This window comes from Mobula birostris, chromosome 12, assembly GCF_030028105.1.
Source record: "Mobula birostris isolate sMobBir1 chromosome 12, sMobBir1.hap1, whole genome shotgun sequence".
In the NCBI taxonomy this organism is placed as follows: Eukaryota; Metazoa; Chordata; class Chondrichthyes; order Myliobatiformes; family Myliobatidae; genus Mobula; species Mobula birostris.
Window position 1 is genome coordinate 24,164,411 of NC_092381.1, and position 15,974 is coordinate 24,180,384.

Here is a 15,974-nt window from a genome sequence, read left to right on the forward strand (position 1 = left end):
CCTTGAACTTCCCACCCCTTACCTTAAAGCCATGTCCTCTTGTATTGAGCAGTGGTGCCCTGAGGAAGAGGCGCTGGCTATCCACTCTATCTATTCCTCTTAATATCTTGCACACCTCTATCATGTCTCCTCTCATCCTCCTCCTCTCCAAAGAGTAAAGCCCTAGCTCCCTTAATCTCTGATCATAATGCATACTTTCTAAACCAGGCAGCATCCTGGTAAATCTCCTCTGTACCCTTTCCAATGCTTCCACATCCTTCCTCTAGTGAGGCGACCAGAACTGGACACAGTACTCCAAGTGTGGCCTAACCAGAGTTTTATAGAGCCGCATCATTACATCGCGACTCTTAACCTCTATCCCTCGACTTATGAAAGCTAACACCCCATAAGCTTTCTTAACTACCCTATCTACCTGTGAGGCAACTTTCAGGGATCTGTGGACATATACCCCGAGATCCCTCTGCTCCTCCACACTACCAAGTATCCTGCCATTTACTTTGTACTCTGCCTTGGAGTTTCTCCTTCCAAATTGTACCACCTCACACTTCTCCGGGTTGAACTCCATCTGCCACTTCTCAGCCCACTTCTGCATCCTATCAATGTCTCTCTGCAATCTTCGACAATCCTCTACACTGTCTACAACACCACCAACCTTTGTGTCTTCTGCAAACTTGCCAACCTACCCCCACGTCCAGGTCGTTAATAAAAATCACGAGAAGTAACTAACCCATAAAGCATGACTCTTTTCTGCAGTCCTTTGACGTATGAAATACATTCATTGTTTACTGAAACCCGTTTGTTGTGACTAATTCACTTCCTATCCAAGGTGCAAAAAAAAATTAACAGTGATGTAAGCAAAAAATGTTTACATAACAAATGCTTAAGGTCTAGAATTGACTGAGTGCTACAGTGGTTAAATAGATTTCATAAAGGATTAGTATAAAAGCTTAATGGAAAGCAGAAGTGCTGCAATATGGGAAAGAGTCAAGGATTGGACTGACTGAATACCTGTGCAAAGGAATCATCTTGCTAGGCTGATCAATACCACTGCACTGTTTCTATTCATTTCAATGAATAACTTTGTTTCTATATAAGACCAAAAGACAATAAGACATAGGAGCAAAATTAGGTCATTCAGCCCATCGAACTTGCTCCGCTATTCCATCACGTTAAACCTTTCATTCCTGGGATCATTCTTGTGAACCTCCTCTGGATCCTTTTCAATGCCAATACATCCTTTTTTTTAGATAAGAGGCATAAGGGGCCCAAAACTGTACGTAATATGCTCAGTGCGATCCAACCAATGCCTTATAAAGCCTCAGCATTACATCCTTGCTTCTATATTCTTGTCCACTCGAGATGAATGCTAACATCGCATATGCCTTCCTTACCACCGGCTCACCCTGCAAGTTAACCGTTTAGGACTTCTGCACAAGGACTCCCAAGTCCTTTTGCATCTCTGATTTCTGAATTTTCTTCCCATTTGAAAAATAGTTTACGCCTTTATTTCTTCCACCAAAGTGCATGACCGTACACTTTCCTTCATTATATTCCATATGCCAGTTCTTTGCCCATTGTCCTGCTCTGTCTAAGTCCTTTTGAAGACCTCCCTAATGTTATATACAGTGGATTCTAGTTAATTTGGTGTTGTTTAATTGAGACAGCCCTTTATTTGGGACAACTCTTAACAAAAACTATATCGAGAAAGTAGGTGGGATTCCCTTCATTTATTTGGGACAACATGCTGCTTAATTGGGGCTTGAAACTATTGCTGAACAGTTTCTAACTAGCATCGATCACATGCACTTGCATGGACGTTAGACACTACGCAGTGCTTGGAGCAATCAGTTTTTAAATAGCACCAGTTGCGTGTGTTTGTATTCAAAAAGCAGTGGTTTTCTCACTGATGGTATGAAAGATTTACGGAATTAAGCAGTAAGACAGTTCAGAACTGTTTTGCTCACCACAGTTTCAAGCATTCAGGCTTGGACATGCCAGAAGCAGCCAGGAGTGAAAATGAAACTATTATGCTACTTCAACAAGTTATGAATTGCAAAGGTATCTACAATCATCTTGAATGTTGCAATTTTATAGTACTGAAAAGGTATTGGTGGTGTTCTAATTTATTCTGCTTTTCATTTAAATATATATAAATACTCAGTTAAATGGTAGTTAGACCTTTTGATACCTTTTACTATTTCTCTGAAACTTTGGCTAATTAGGGCAGCCGCTTAGTTGGGCCAAAATTCACTGGTCCTGATATGCCCTAATTAACCAGAATCTACTGTATATGCATTCATTAATATCTTAATGAATGGTACTGCTTTGTCAAGAATTAGTGCCTGATTGTTCTAGAAGCATAGTTTCTTTTAAAACTAAAAGTTTCTCATTTAGGAATCTGTGCATATGATTGAAGAAGATTTCACCTCATGCTGGCAATTTGAAAACATAATAGTAATGTTTTGTAACTTCAAAATATTAAACTAATTCAAAGGAAACACGAGAGTCCAAGAAATACGTCTTTACTTTAAGTAAGGCGTGAACATATCATGTGGTACCATAATTTATGCAATTAGTGTTTTTTTACATATAACCCATAATTAATTTTTTGAATGAGTGCTTCATCAAACAGTATATATATACAAGCTTATTCAAATATTATTGAAATATTAAATACACAACACTTCTCCCTGCTTAGCTATAAGCTCCAATTCAATACAGAATGTACCTCAACTATACTATACAACTACTATATACAGACATCCACACCATAGTAAATTTTAAATTGTCCCAAAGATTTAATCACTGTGGAGGATATCTTTCTCTTGAGGGAAAACATCTTTCCTGACAAAGGGGGTCACTCTGCTTATGGCTGTGAAACAATCTAAGGTTCTGGGACCTCCTCTGTCGTGGTTACAGGAGTTAACTCTGAGAATGCAAAGAGCGGTTCTGACAGTGGAGGCCACCTTTCCCCTTCTTTTCTCTCTCTGGATCTACTCTGATCCCTTTCTTTTTCTTTCTCACATTCCTTCTCTCTTTCACATCTTTCTCTTTCTCATTCACATTTTTTCTCTCCAACTCTTCTCTCTTTCTTCTTTTAGTTTGTATATCTTGATCTTGTGAAGGTGCATTTATTTTGCTTGAGTATTCTCTTATTAATTCAACTATTGCTCCCTTTATGATTGATCTCTCCTCTGGATTTCTTCATCCACAACAAATCCTTAGTTTTCATAACTCCATTGACTGCTTTCTTTTCAGCCTTCTCTTCATCCAGCTGGGCTTTGGTCTTTACAGTTACTTCTACAAGCAGCTTTTTGTCTCCCACTTGAGGTTCACACAATAATCTTAATGCATCCTGTGTAGATTCTGGAACTTTATATTCAAAAAAGTTGAATGCTTGCAACTTTCCTGAAGCTCCTTGAAACTCTCTCCAAGCTTAAAACCATGCCACATTTTGCAAGTAACTGCTTGATTAACCTATAGGAAGCTTTCTCTGATATGTTGCCTATAAAAACTCTTGTTGCTTTTGTCACTTCCATGCTTCTCTGAGCAGCATGGCCCTTCCTTGGTTCAATATACTTTCCAACCGGAGGCAAAGAGGTTGTCGCCAACACCTGTTAGTCCTCTGCTGGGCAACAGTTCATGGTGTTCAGCACGGAGACAGTTGTGGCATCATCTAGCGCATTTCTTTATTCGCTTGCTGTTGGATTCATTGCAGGGGATGTGGCATACAAGTGGTGCATGGATCTCCAATCAAGTTGTAGTTGTCTCAGCCAGTCATACCCCCACAATGCTGGCCCTTCTGTTTTTGCCACATACAAGCTCAATGTGGCTTGTTGGTGGTTGTATTTCACCGTTACAGATGTCATTCCCACAGGAGTTATTTATCTGCAGTATAAGTTCTTAGTTGGATTTCAAGTTGGTATTTTGAAATTTCATCAAACTTATTTTGTGGAACCACTGAAACACTGATCCAATGTCCAATTTTAATTAAAATAATTTTCTGTTCACTTCTGGTGTGAGCCATGTTGATTGACTATTGTTAATTTTCACAGTGTAAATTTCAAGACTACAAAATCCTATATCACTCTTATTGTTACCTGAATTTTCATCAATAGCATGCAGATTAATGCTCTTTCTGAAGCTGTAACTTGACTGTTCATATTTTTCTCCTTCCTGTGCAGGACATTTATTTAGTCTGCCCAACATGTTCTTTGCATGTGTCCTACTTTGTTGTATTTTCTACAATGTTTACCCTTAAATCTGTATTTGTTTGGTGTACGTGAACCCCTGCCACAACGGTAACACAATTCGTATGACCAGACTGGTTTCTGTTAAGACGATGCAATTTTGTTCACGCTCACTTTCATTCCTGACTGCTACTCAATTGCATCTCTGTCTGTAGTTTCCATTGAAACAGCAATTTCCACTGCTCTTTTAAACAAATTGGGAGAATGAGCAAGGAAGTGGCATGTGGAACATAGTGTATAGTCATGCACTTTGGTAGAAGGAATGAAGGCATGGACTGTTCTCTAAATGAGGAGAAAACTCAAAAAATCAGAGTTCTTGTGGAGAATTCCCAAAAGATAACTTTCAGGTTGAGTTGGAAGACAAACGAAATGTTGGTGATCATATCGAGAGGACTAGAATACAAATGCAAGAATGTAATGCTGAGGCTTTATAAGGTATTAGTCAGACAGCACTTAGAATATTATGAGGAGTTTTGGGCCACATCTCAGAAAAGATGTGATGGCATTGGAAAGGGTTCAGAGGAGGTTCACGAGAATGATGCCAGGAATGAAAGGGTTAACCTATGAGGAGTGTTTGATGGCTCTGAGCCTGTACTTGCTGAAGTTTAGAAGAACTGGGGGGATCTCATTGAAACCTATCAAATATTGAAAGGTCTAGACAGAGTGGATGTGGAGATGATGTTTCCACAGTTGGGGAGTCTAGTTCCAGAAGGCACAGCCTCAGAATACAGGGACAGCCACTTAAAATAGAGATGAGGAAAAATTTCTTTAGCCAGAAGGTGGCAAATCTGTGGAATTCATTGCCACAGACGGCTGTGCAAGTCAAGTCATTTTATACACTTAATGCAGAGATTGACAGGTTTTCTATTAGCAAGGATGTCAAAGGTTACGCAGAGAAAGTGCGAGGATGGGCTTGAGAGGGAGAATACATCATCCACGATTGAATGATGGAGCAGACTCGATGAGCCAAATGACATAACCCTGCTCCTATGTCTTACAGTCTTATGATAAAACCATACGCTGCCATTAAATATCAACCACGCAGAACTTGCACTTTTAATCGCGTCAAGAATGCTACACAGACCATATATATGTAGCACCCTGGTAAAGGTTTCACTGCTAACATAATGGTCTTTCTGTTGAAGCAGTGTTTGGGTTATGGTTAGAGGAAGGAGCTTAGGAGGATTAATGGCGCCTAATGGCGAGTCCTTTGCTTGCATTTTCGGACACAGCTCTATTTCCATCTTTAATTTCACTAATTTTCCCTTTCAGGGTTCTTTTGAAGACCCTGATCTGGAGTTACACCCTGACTACGGTTCTTTGCAGGAATGGGACCCACTCTTGGGGTTTCATGACTGGCCGTTGTTTGGCACACCAAGGGCTTGGCCTAAGAGCTTTGTCTGCCTTCGGAGGACTGAGATTTCATGGCTCTGGAGACAAGGGGATTGGAGGTCGGTGCCTCTGCAAGAGCTCAGAGTGTCGTTGGAGACAGAAGATCTCTGGCTGAGGTCTTTGGGCACAGAGCTCAGGAAGAGCGACACAACGAACTTTTAACATCATAAACCAGTGAGTTGTTTGTTCTGTCTCCCCTCTCGCTGTGAAATGGAGACATCTCTTTCTCCCTTATAGGGAAAGAGAGAGCCTGTGGTATGTCGAGTACCGGGTGAACAAGAAATCTTTGGGGTACTGCAAGTCTGTGTCTTTGCTCACGCTTGAGTGCTCGGTGGTGGGTGCCGATGAGTTTTTTTGCTGGTGGGGCGAGGGGGATGTTGCTTGCTGCAGCTTATGAGCAGGAGGGAGCGTATCGGGGGGGGGACTTTGGGGTTCTAACATTTAATTCTTTGGGGGCACTCTGTTTTTCATGGATGTTTGTGAAGAAAAAGCATTTCAGGATGTACTTATGTATACATTTCTCTGACATTAAATGTACCTTTGAAACCTCTGAGATAACGGGTGCTTTGGTATGTAAGCCATCCAATCAGGGGAGTGGGTTTTTTTGTGTGCCTGCCACCGGTGTGACCTGGGGCCATTTCTGTGGGGAGAGGGATGAAAAGAGAAGACCGCTAGAGAGAACCAGTCATAGGATTTGACCCCGTGGGGGACCGTGATTTGATGGAGCAAGGTGCGGAGGTCTACTGAGGATCGGTGAATATGACTTTTAGAAGAGTTAAGCTCCAACTTGTGCACATTTGACTGTTTAATTATAACGGGCCCTTTTTGATTTGTGTTCTTTCTTTTCTTTACTAACCCTTCAGTTAAAATTCATAAATATAATTCCTTCAATCGTATGCAGTGTGCTGTCTGCTATTTCTTGGCACTGAGTTGTAACAGGGTAGCAAATTACGCAGCATCCACAGAAACCGCAGTTTGAGGTGGGAGAGCCAACCCAACCTCACGGATTTGGCGGGACTGAAGTGTGTATTCCCTAGAATTATGCAGCCCAAGGACACCGGGGTTTCATGTACCACTGATTAACCTGGTATATTTGTGAATTGTACAGTTAGTGGGGTGACTGTGGTGACACGGTAAACACTGGTAAATTATAATTAGCTGTGAACATAGCCCACGATGTCATGCAAACCTACCTTCCCGGGGGAAAAAAGTCTTCGACTGTCCACACGATCAATGCCTCTCATCATCTTATACACTTCTATCAGGTCACCTCTTGTCCTCCGTTGCTCCAAAGAAAAAAGGCCAAGTTCACTCAACCTATTCTCATAACGTATGCTCCCCAATCCAGGCAACATCCTTGTTCCTCTGCACCTTTTCTATGGTTTCCATGTCCTTCCAATAGTGAGGCAACCAGAACTGAGCACAGTACTCCAGGTGGGGTCTGACCAGGGTCCTATATAGCTGCAACATTACCTCTCGGCTCCGAAACTCAATCCCACAATTGATGAAGGCCAATGCACCGTATTAACCACAGAGTCAATCTGCACAGCAGCTTTGAGTGTCCTATGGACTCGGACCCCAAGATCCCTCTGATCTTCCACAGTGGCAAGAGACTTACCATTAATAATATATTCTGTCATCATATTTGACCCACCAAAATAAACCACCTCACACTTATGTGGATTGAACTCCATCTGCCACTTCTCAGCCCAGTTTTGCATCCTATCAATGTCCTGCGGTAACCTCTGACAGCCCTCCACACTATCCACAACACCTCCAACCTTTGTGCCATCAGCAAATTTACTAACCCATCCCTCCACTTCCTCATCCAGGTCATTTATGAAAACTATGAAGAGTAGGGGTCCCAGAACAGATCCCTGAGGCACCACTGGTAACCGACCTCCATGCAGAAGATGACCCATCTACAACACTCTTTGTCTTCTGTGGGCAAGCCAGTTCTGGATCCAGAAAGCAATGTCCCCTTGGATCCCATGCCTCCTTACTTTCTCAATAAGCCTTGCATGTGATATTGTCAAATGTCTTGCTGAAATCCATATACACTACATCTACTGCTCTACCTTCATCAATGTGTTTAGTCACATCCTCAAAAAATTCAATCATTTTACTTGGATTTTCAGAAGGCATTTGATAAGGTGCCAGACACGAGGTTGCTTAACAAGATAAAATTCAATGACGTTACAGGAAGGATACTGGCATGGATAGAGGAACGACTGACAGGCAGGAGGGTACTGAGTGGGAATAAAAGGGGCCTTTTCTGGCTGGCTGCCAGTGACTAGTGGTGTTCCTCAGGGGTCAGTATTGGGACCGCTACTTTTCACATTGCTTGTCAGTGACTTGTATAATGGAATTGATGGCTTTGTGGCAAAGTTTGTGGATGATATGAAGATAGATGGAGGGGTAGGTAGTGCTGAAGAAGCAATGTGATTGCAGCAGGACTTAGACAAATTGGAAAAATGAGCAAAAAAAGTAGCAGATGGAATAGAGTGCTGGGAAATGTACAATAATGTATTTTGCTAAAAGGAACAATAGTGCAGACTATTAAGTAAATAGAGAGAAAGTTCAAACATCAGAGGTGCAGAGGGACTTAGGAGTCTCGTGCAAGACTCCCAGAAGGTTAATTTATAGATTGAGTCTACAATGTAATGTTGGCATTTATTTCAAAGGGAATAGAATATAAAAGCAAGGAGATAATGCTGACCCTTTATAAGATACTAGTCAGCTGCACCTGGAGTATTGTCAGTTGTTTTGTGCCCCATATCTCAGAAAAGATGAGCTGTCATTCGAGAGAATCCAGAAGAGGTTCATGAGGATGATTCCAGGAATGAAGGGGTTAACATATGAGGAGCATTTGGCAGCTTTGGGCCTGTACTCCCTGGCAGTTAGAAGAATGTGAGGGGATCTCACTGAAACCTGACAAATGTTGAAAGGACTAGATGGGGTGGATGTGGAGAAGATGCTTCCTATGGTGGGGGCATCAGAAATAGTGGGCACAGCCTCAAAATTGAGGGGCGACCCTTTAGAACAGAAGTGAGGAGGAACCTTTTTAGCCAGTGAGTAGTGAATCTGTGGAATGCTCTGCCACAGACAGCGGTGGAGGCCAAGTCCGTGGGTGTATTTATAGTGGAAGTTCCCTAAAGATTAACTTGCAGATTCAATCAATGGTAAGGAAGGCAAATGAAATGTTAGAATTCACTTCAAGAGGACTAGAATACAAAAGCAGGAATGTAATGTTGAGGCTTTATAAGGTATTGGTCAGACCGCGCATGGAATATTGTGAGGAGTTTTGGGCCCCTTATCTAAGAAAAGAAATGTTGGCGATGGTGAGGGTCCAGAGGAGGTTCTTGGGAATGATCCCAGGAATGAAGGGTTAACCAATGAGGAGTGTTTGATGGCTCTGAGCCTTTACTCGCTGGAGTTTAGAAGAATGAGGGGGGAACTCATTGAAACCTATCAAATACTGGAAGGCTTAAATAGAGTCAGTATGGAGATGATGTTTCCTATAGTGGCAGAGTCTTGCACCAGAAACCACACCTTTAGAATTGGGGGACATCCAGTAAGAACAGAGATGAAGAAAAAAATTCTTCAGCCATGGAGTGGTGAATCTGTGGAATTCATTGCCACAGGCAGCCGTGCAAGCCAAGTCATTTTTTATATCTAAGGCAGAGGTTGATAGGTTTGTGATCAGTAATGGTGTCAAAGCTTCTAGGGAGAAGGCAGGAGAATTGGCCTGACAGGAATAATACGTCATCCATGACTGAATGGTGGAGCGGACTCGATGAGCCAAATGGCCTAACTCTGCTCCTATGTCTTAAGAACATCAACCACACAGAACTTACACTTTTAATCACGTCAAGAATGCTACACAGAATTTTCAAAATGACCACACCTACAACTGATTAACCCGGTATGTTTGTGAGTTGTACAGTTAGTGGGGTGACTGCGGTGACACGGGAAACACTGGTAAATTATAATTAGCTGTGAACATAGCCCACGATGTCATGCAAACCTACCTTCCTTCCATTGACTCCATCTGCCTCTGGAAAGCAGCCAACATAATCAAGGGCCCCTTCTACCCCGGTCACTCTCACTCCTCACCCTCCTCTTTCCATCCAGGAAAAGTTAGGAAAGTCTGAAAGCATGTACCACCAGATTCAAGGATGGTTTGTACCCCACTGTTAACAGATCATTGAATGAGCCTCTCGTATGCCAAGGATAAATTCCTGATCTTCCAGTTGACCTCAGCACAGCCTTATGCTCTTTATTTGTTTAGTTGTGTTCTACTTTCCCCATAGCTGTTGTGCTATATTCTGCATTCTGATTTCTGTTACTACCTCGATGTACTTATGCGTGGAATGACTGTACTTTGTACGCATGACAGCAATAATAATAAACCAAACTATCTTTGAACACTGATCTTTACAGATCTCAATTCAGTTGCGCTTGACAGTAACCACACTCCTTTTACCCATAAATGGAAAAAGATTTTCTCAAACACTTAACCGTAATAAAAAAGAAACTATTTTCCATAAAGTGGAACCAAAAAATAAGAGTTCTAGCCATTCTAATGAGTGAAGTTTTGCATTTTATTTTGTTGGGCATACACAGTATTTGGGTTTATTCTGAGCTTTGAAAGATTTTTCAAACATACCCACATGAATTAGAAGATCGCAAATCTACCCCAATTCCTGACACCCTCACTCCTGTCACACACCTGACCCACGCTCCAGATCTCTGCTCTGACCGCACACACAACTGACCCACGTTTACCAAATCCCACCAACACTGGTTATAGACCCAGCCCATTTTCCTGACCCTCAGTTCCAGCCACATACCTGACCAAATATCCTTCAGATTCACGGGCAGGAAAATTGAAGCAACGTCAGTGTCCTCTCTTGTTTCAACAACCCCAGAAGCAGTGCCCTAATTATTCTTTGTCCACTACGTCTGACTACTCCCTTGTTCCCAGACTCAATACAGACACTGCAGTCTGAACATTGTTGTGAAAGGAGATTACCAAACAGACAGAGAAAAGATGTGGTCAGAACCCCCTTGGAGAAGAGTAAATTCAGATTTATTTATAACATGTGCATTGAAACATACAGTGAAATGTGTCATTTGTGCTACAACCAACACACTCAATGATGTGCTGAGGGCTGCCCACAGGTGTCACCATACACCAACATGGAGTTCCCACAATAACAACATAAACAGCAACAACAACAAAATAAGACAACAGCATAACCGACCCCTTTTCCCACAAACTCACCCCTTCACATACAGATAGATCGCCAACCCCAGGACAGTCCACCTCTGGGCCTCCAGTCCTTGGCTCCGGACTCTGAGACTTGCAGACGTCAGGCCTCCAACTTCAGACTTCGCACTGGGACTTACCAATCACGGGTTTGTCCTTTGAGACTGGTAACTACAGGCCTGCTACATCAGTAGTAGGAATTTATTGGAAAATATTCTGAGAGATAGGACAGAAGGAGTGAATGGAGAATAGAAAAAAGAGAGAAGGAGACAGAGAGGGGAAGAAATTGATGTTCAATGGCCTTCACTGGTCACTGTAATGAACACAAGAAAAGGGAGGCTATGTTCCAATTTGTGAAACATTGTTCAGACACAATAGGAGTTTGATTGCAGTTCTAGTCTCTGCATTAGAGGGAAGATGTGATCAATACACTTTGTTACCTCTTCAAAAAAAATTCATTCAGATTGGTCAGACAAGATGGAAGCGAGAACATTTTTTCCCAGGAATGGAGATCAAGCAGGGATGTGACAGATAAAATGATGAAGGGTACAGATAAGGGATACTTCAGGAAACTATCCAACATATAATCGGTAGATAAAACTGGAAACGGCAAGAGATTTCGAGGGGATTCACCAACAGTGATAGTGGCATCAGCACCAGACTTCAAGGCGAATGGTCCTGAGTCCATATCCAGCTGGCTCCTTGCATGCTTTCCATCCATGTTGTCCTGAGCTAGCAAATGCTCCAGAAATGGCAAAAGTGAATTGCTTATGCATAGAAAGCTACCGGCCAAGTGCTGGAAGATGGATTAATATGGATGAGTCCCCACTGGACGTCATGGATGTGCTGGTCAAATAGTCTGTTCCATGCAGTGTGACACTATGGCACAAGGCCAAAACCAATCTACAATTATCCCCTCCCTATACGTAGAACTAAACAATAAATCCAGAACAGAGAGAAGCCAGAGATGTTTCAAGTTTTAGATTATGAAGACACATAGTCCCCTTTTATTGTCATTTAGTAATGCATGCATTAAGAAATGATACAATATTTCCTCCGGTGTGATATCACAAAACACAGGACAAACCAAGACTGAAAAAATTGACAAAACCACATAATTATACATATAGATACAACAGTGCACAATACCATAACTTGATGAAGAAAGTCCGTGAGCACAGTAAAGTTCAAAGCCTCTCAAATGTCCCACGTCTCACACAGACGGGAGAAGGAAGAAAAGCTCTCTCTGCCATGCTGACCACAATCCGACTCCGGGTCATCCGAAAACTTCGAGCTCTGATCAGCTCTCCGACACTGAGTGCCGAGCGGCATCTCTGCCAAAAGATTCGACCTCCTTCTCGGTCGCCAAAAGCAGGCAAGGCCGGGGATTTTGAGGCCTACCCTCCGAAAGATTCCCGACCACACAGTAACAACAACAGCGAACAGGCATTTCAGAAATTTCTCTAGATTTTCCTTTGTGATTTCATGTCCATTCTCCATCAGATCAGAATTGTCCTCGGCCCCTATTTAACAGATATGACATCATTTTTCACCGGAGAGCTGCGCATGCACGGTGCGCTGCCATCTTCTCCTCCCGCCGAATATTTTCTACATTGGGAAAAATCCAAAACCTGTGATGCAAAAGTTTGGGACTTATTTTGTAAACCCTTTAAGAAAACAAAACATAACCTTCACATATTGTGATTTCAGAAGATTCAGGCACCCCGCCCCCCCCAGATCATGCAACAAAGCTATGGTGCTCCGCAAACTCTCTGATTCACCTTGTGAAGATTGCATCTCCACACAGCCCACGTCATTAGTGATTAGATTGACTTTCTATAATATCCCGAGATTTCAACATGACGTTCTTCTGGGTTTACTTATGAGGCTCAGTTTCAGCAATCATCATGGTTTCATGTTGCCTTAAGAGCAAGTTAATCAGCACATAGAAAACATAGAAAATAGGTGCAGGAGTAGGCCATTCGGCCCTTCAAGCCTGCACCGCCATTCAGTATGATCATGGCTGATCATCCAACTCAGAACCCTGTATCAGCCTTCCCCCCATACCCCCTGATCCCTTTAGCAACAAGGGCCATATCTAACTCCCTCTTAAATATAGCCAATGAACTGGCCTCAACTGTTTCCTGTGGCAGAGAATTCCACAGATTCAATACTCTCTGTGTGAAGAAATTTTTCCTAATCTCGGTCCTAAAAGGCTTCCCCTTTATCCTCAAACTGTGACCCCTCATTCTGGACTTCCCCAACATCGGGAACAATCTTCCTGCATCTAGCTTGTCCAATCCCTTTAGGATTTTATACGTTTCAATCAGATCCCCCCTCATTCTTCTAAATTCCAATGAGTACAAGCCTAGCTCATCCAGTCTTTCATCATATGAAAGTCCTGCCATCCCAGGAATCAACCTGGTGAACCTTCTTTGTACTTCCTCTATGGCAAGAATGTCTTTCCTCAGATTAGGGGACCGAAACTGCACACAATACTCCAAGTGTGGTCTCACCAAGGCCTTGTACAACTGCAGTAGTACCTCCCTGCTCCTGTACTCGAATCCTCTTGCTATAAATACCAGCATACCATTCCCCTTTTTCACCGCCTGCTGTACCTGCATGCCCACTTTCAATGACTGGTGTATAATGACACCCAAGTCTCGTTGCACCTCCCCTTTTCCTAATCGGCCACCATTCAGATAATAATCTGTTTTCCTGTTTTTGCCTCCAAAGTGGATAAATTCACATTTATCCACATTAAATTGCATCTGCCATGAATTTGCCCGCTCACCTAACCTATCCAAGTCACCCTGCATCCTCTTAGCATTCTCCTCACAGCTAACACTGCTGCCCAGCTTCGTGTCATCTGCAAACTTGGAGATGCTGCATTTAATTCCCTCATCCAAGTCATTAATAAATATTGTAAACAACTGGGGTCCCAGCACTGAGCCTTGTGGTACCCACTAGTCACTGCCTGCCATTGTGAAAAGGTCCCATTTATTCCCACTCTTTGCTTCCTGTCTGCCAACCAATTCTCTATCCACATCAATACCTTACCCCCAATACAGTGTGCTTTAAGTTTGCACACTAATCTCCTGTGTGGGACCTTGTCAAAAGCCTTTTGAAAATCCAAATATACCACATCCACTGGTTCTCCCCTATCCACTCTACTAGTTACATACTCAAAAAATTCTATGTGATTCGTCAGACATGATTTTCCTTTCACAAATCCATGCTGACTTTGTCCGATGATTTCACCGCTTTCCAAATGTGCTGTTATCACATCTTTGATAACTGACTCTAGCAGTTTCCCCACCACCGATGTTAGGCTAACCGATCTATAATTCCCTGGTTTCTCTCTCCCTCCTTTTTTAGAAAGTGGGGTTACATTAGCCACCCTCCAATCCTCAGGAACTAGTCCAGAATCTAAAGAGTTTTGAAAAATTATCGCTAATGCATCCATTATGTCTTGGGCTACTTCCTTAAGCACTCTGGGATGCAGACCATCTGGCCCTGGGGATTTATTGCCTTTAATCCCTTCAATCTACCTAACACCACTTCCATGCTAACATGTATTTTCCTCAGTTCCTCCATCTCACTGGACCCTCTGTCCCGTACTATTTCCGGAACATTATTTATGTCCTCCTTAGTGAAGACAGAACCAAAGTAATTATTCAATTGGTCTGCCATGTCCTTGCTCCCCATAATTAATTCACCTGTTTCTGTCTGTAGGGGACCTACATTTGTCTTAACCAATCTTTTTCTTTTCACATATCTATAAAAGCTTTTACAGTTGTTTTTATGTTCCCTGCCAGTTTTCTCTCATAATCTTTTTTCCCCTTCCTAATTAAGCCCTTTGTCCTCCTCTGCTGAACTCTGAATTTCTCCCAGGCCTCAGGTGAGCCACTTTTTCTGGCTAATTTGTATGCTTCTTCTTTGGAGTTGATACTATCCCTAATTTCCCTTGTCAGCCACGGGTGCACTACCTTCCTTGATTTATTCTTTTACCAAACTGGGATGAACAATTGTTGTAGTTCATCCATGCGATCTTTAAATGCTTGCCATTGCATATCCACCGTCAACCCTTTAGGTGTCATTTGCCAGTCTATCTTAGCTAATTCACGTCTCATACCTTCAACGTTACCCTTCTTTAAGTTCAGAATCTTTGTTTCTGAATTAACTATGTCACTCTCCATCTTAGTGAAGAATTCCACAATATTATGGTCACTCTTACCCAAGGGGCCTCTCACGACAAGATTGCTAATTAACTCTTCCTCATTGCTCAATACCCAGTCCAGAATAGCCTGCTCTCTAGTTGGTTCCTCGACATGTTGGTTCAAAAAACCATCCCGCATACATTCCAAGCAATCCTCTTCCTCAGCACCCTTACCAATTTGGTTCACCCAATCTACATGTAGATTGAAGTCACCCATTATAACTGCTGTTCCTTTATTGCGCACATTTCTAATTTCCTGTTTAATACCATCCCCAACCTCACTACTACTGTTAGGTGGCCTGTACACAACTCCCACCAGCGTTTTCTGCCCCTTAGTTTTATGCAGCTCTACCCATATCGATTCCACATCCTCCCGGCTTATGTCCTTCCTTTCTATTGCGTTAATCTCCTCTCTAACCAGCAACGCCACCCCACCTCCTTTTCTTTCATGTCTATCCCTCCTGAGTATTGAATATCCCTGAATGTTGAGCTCCCATCCTTGGTCACCCTGGAGCCATGTCTCTGTGATCCCAACTATATCATATTCATTAATAACAATCTGCACTTTTAATTCACCCACCTTGTTACGAATGCTCCTTGCATTGACACACAAAGCCTTCAGGCGCACTTTTACAACTCTCTTAGCCCTTATACAATGGAATAATTATAAAAGGCGAAGAAACCTAAACAATTTAAAGCTCCGTATTGTTGACAGAAAACATCCTGTTGAATCTCCTCTGTGGCCTTTCTAACACTCTCACATTTCTCCTGCAGTGTGGTGAACAGATTCATACAAGTTACTCAGAACCATTCCCATTCCATACCACATCTTGTTGATTAC

The 15,974-nt window shown here is 42.4% G+C and overlaps 1 long non-coding RNA gene across 2 annotated transcripts in view; it reads right to left on the reverse strand.

The window, feature by feature from the left end:
• Positions 1 to 11,935: 11,935 nt before the first annotated feature.
• The window catches only part of LOC140206273 (uncharacterized), a 44,187-nt gene continuing 40,148 nt past the window's right edge, over positions 11,936 to 15,974 (reverse strand). Inside the window, exon 3 of one of the 2 annotated variants that reach the window (XR_011888105.1) lies at positions 11,936 to 12,522. This is a non-coding gene — a long non-coding RNA (uncharacterized lncRNA). Of the gene's footprint in view, positions 12,546 to 15,974 lie in introns of both variants that reach the window. The other variant, XR_011888104.1, reaches the window with a different exon arrangement.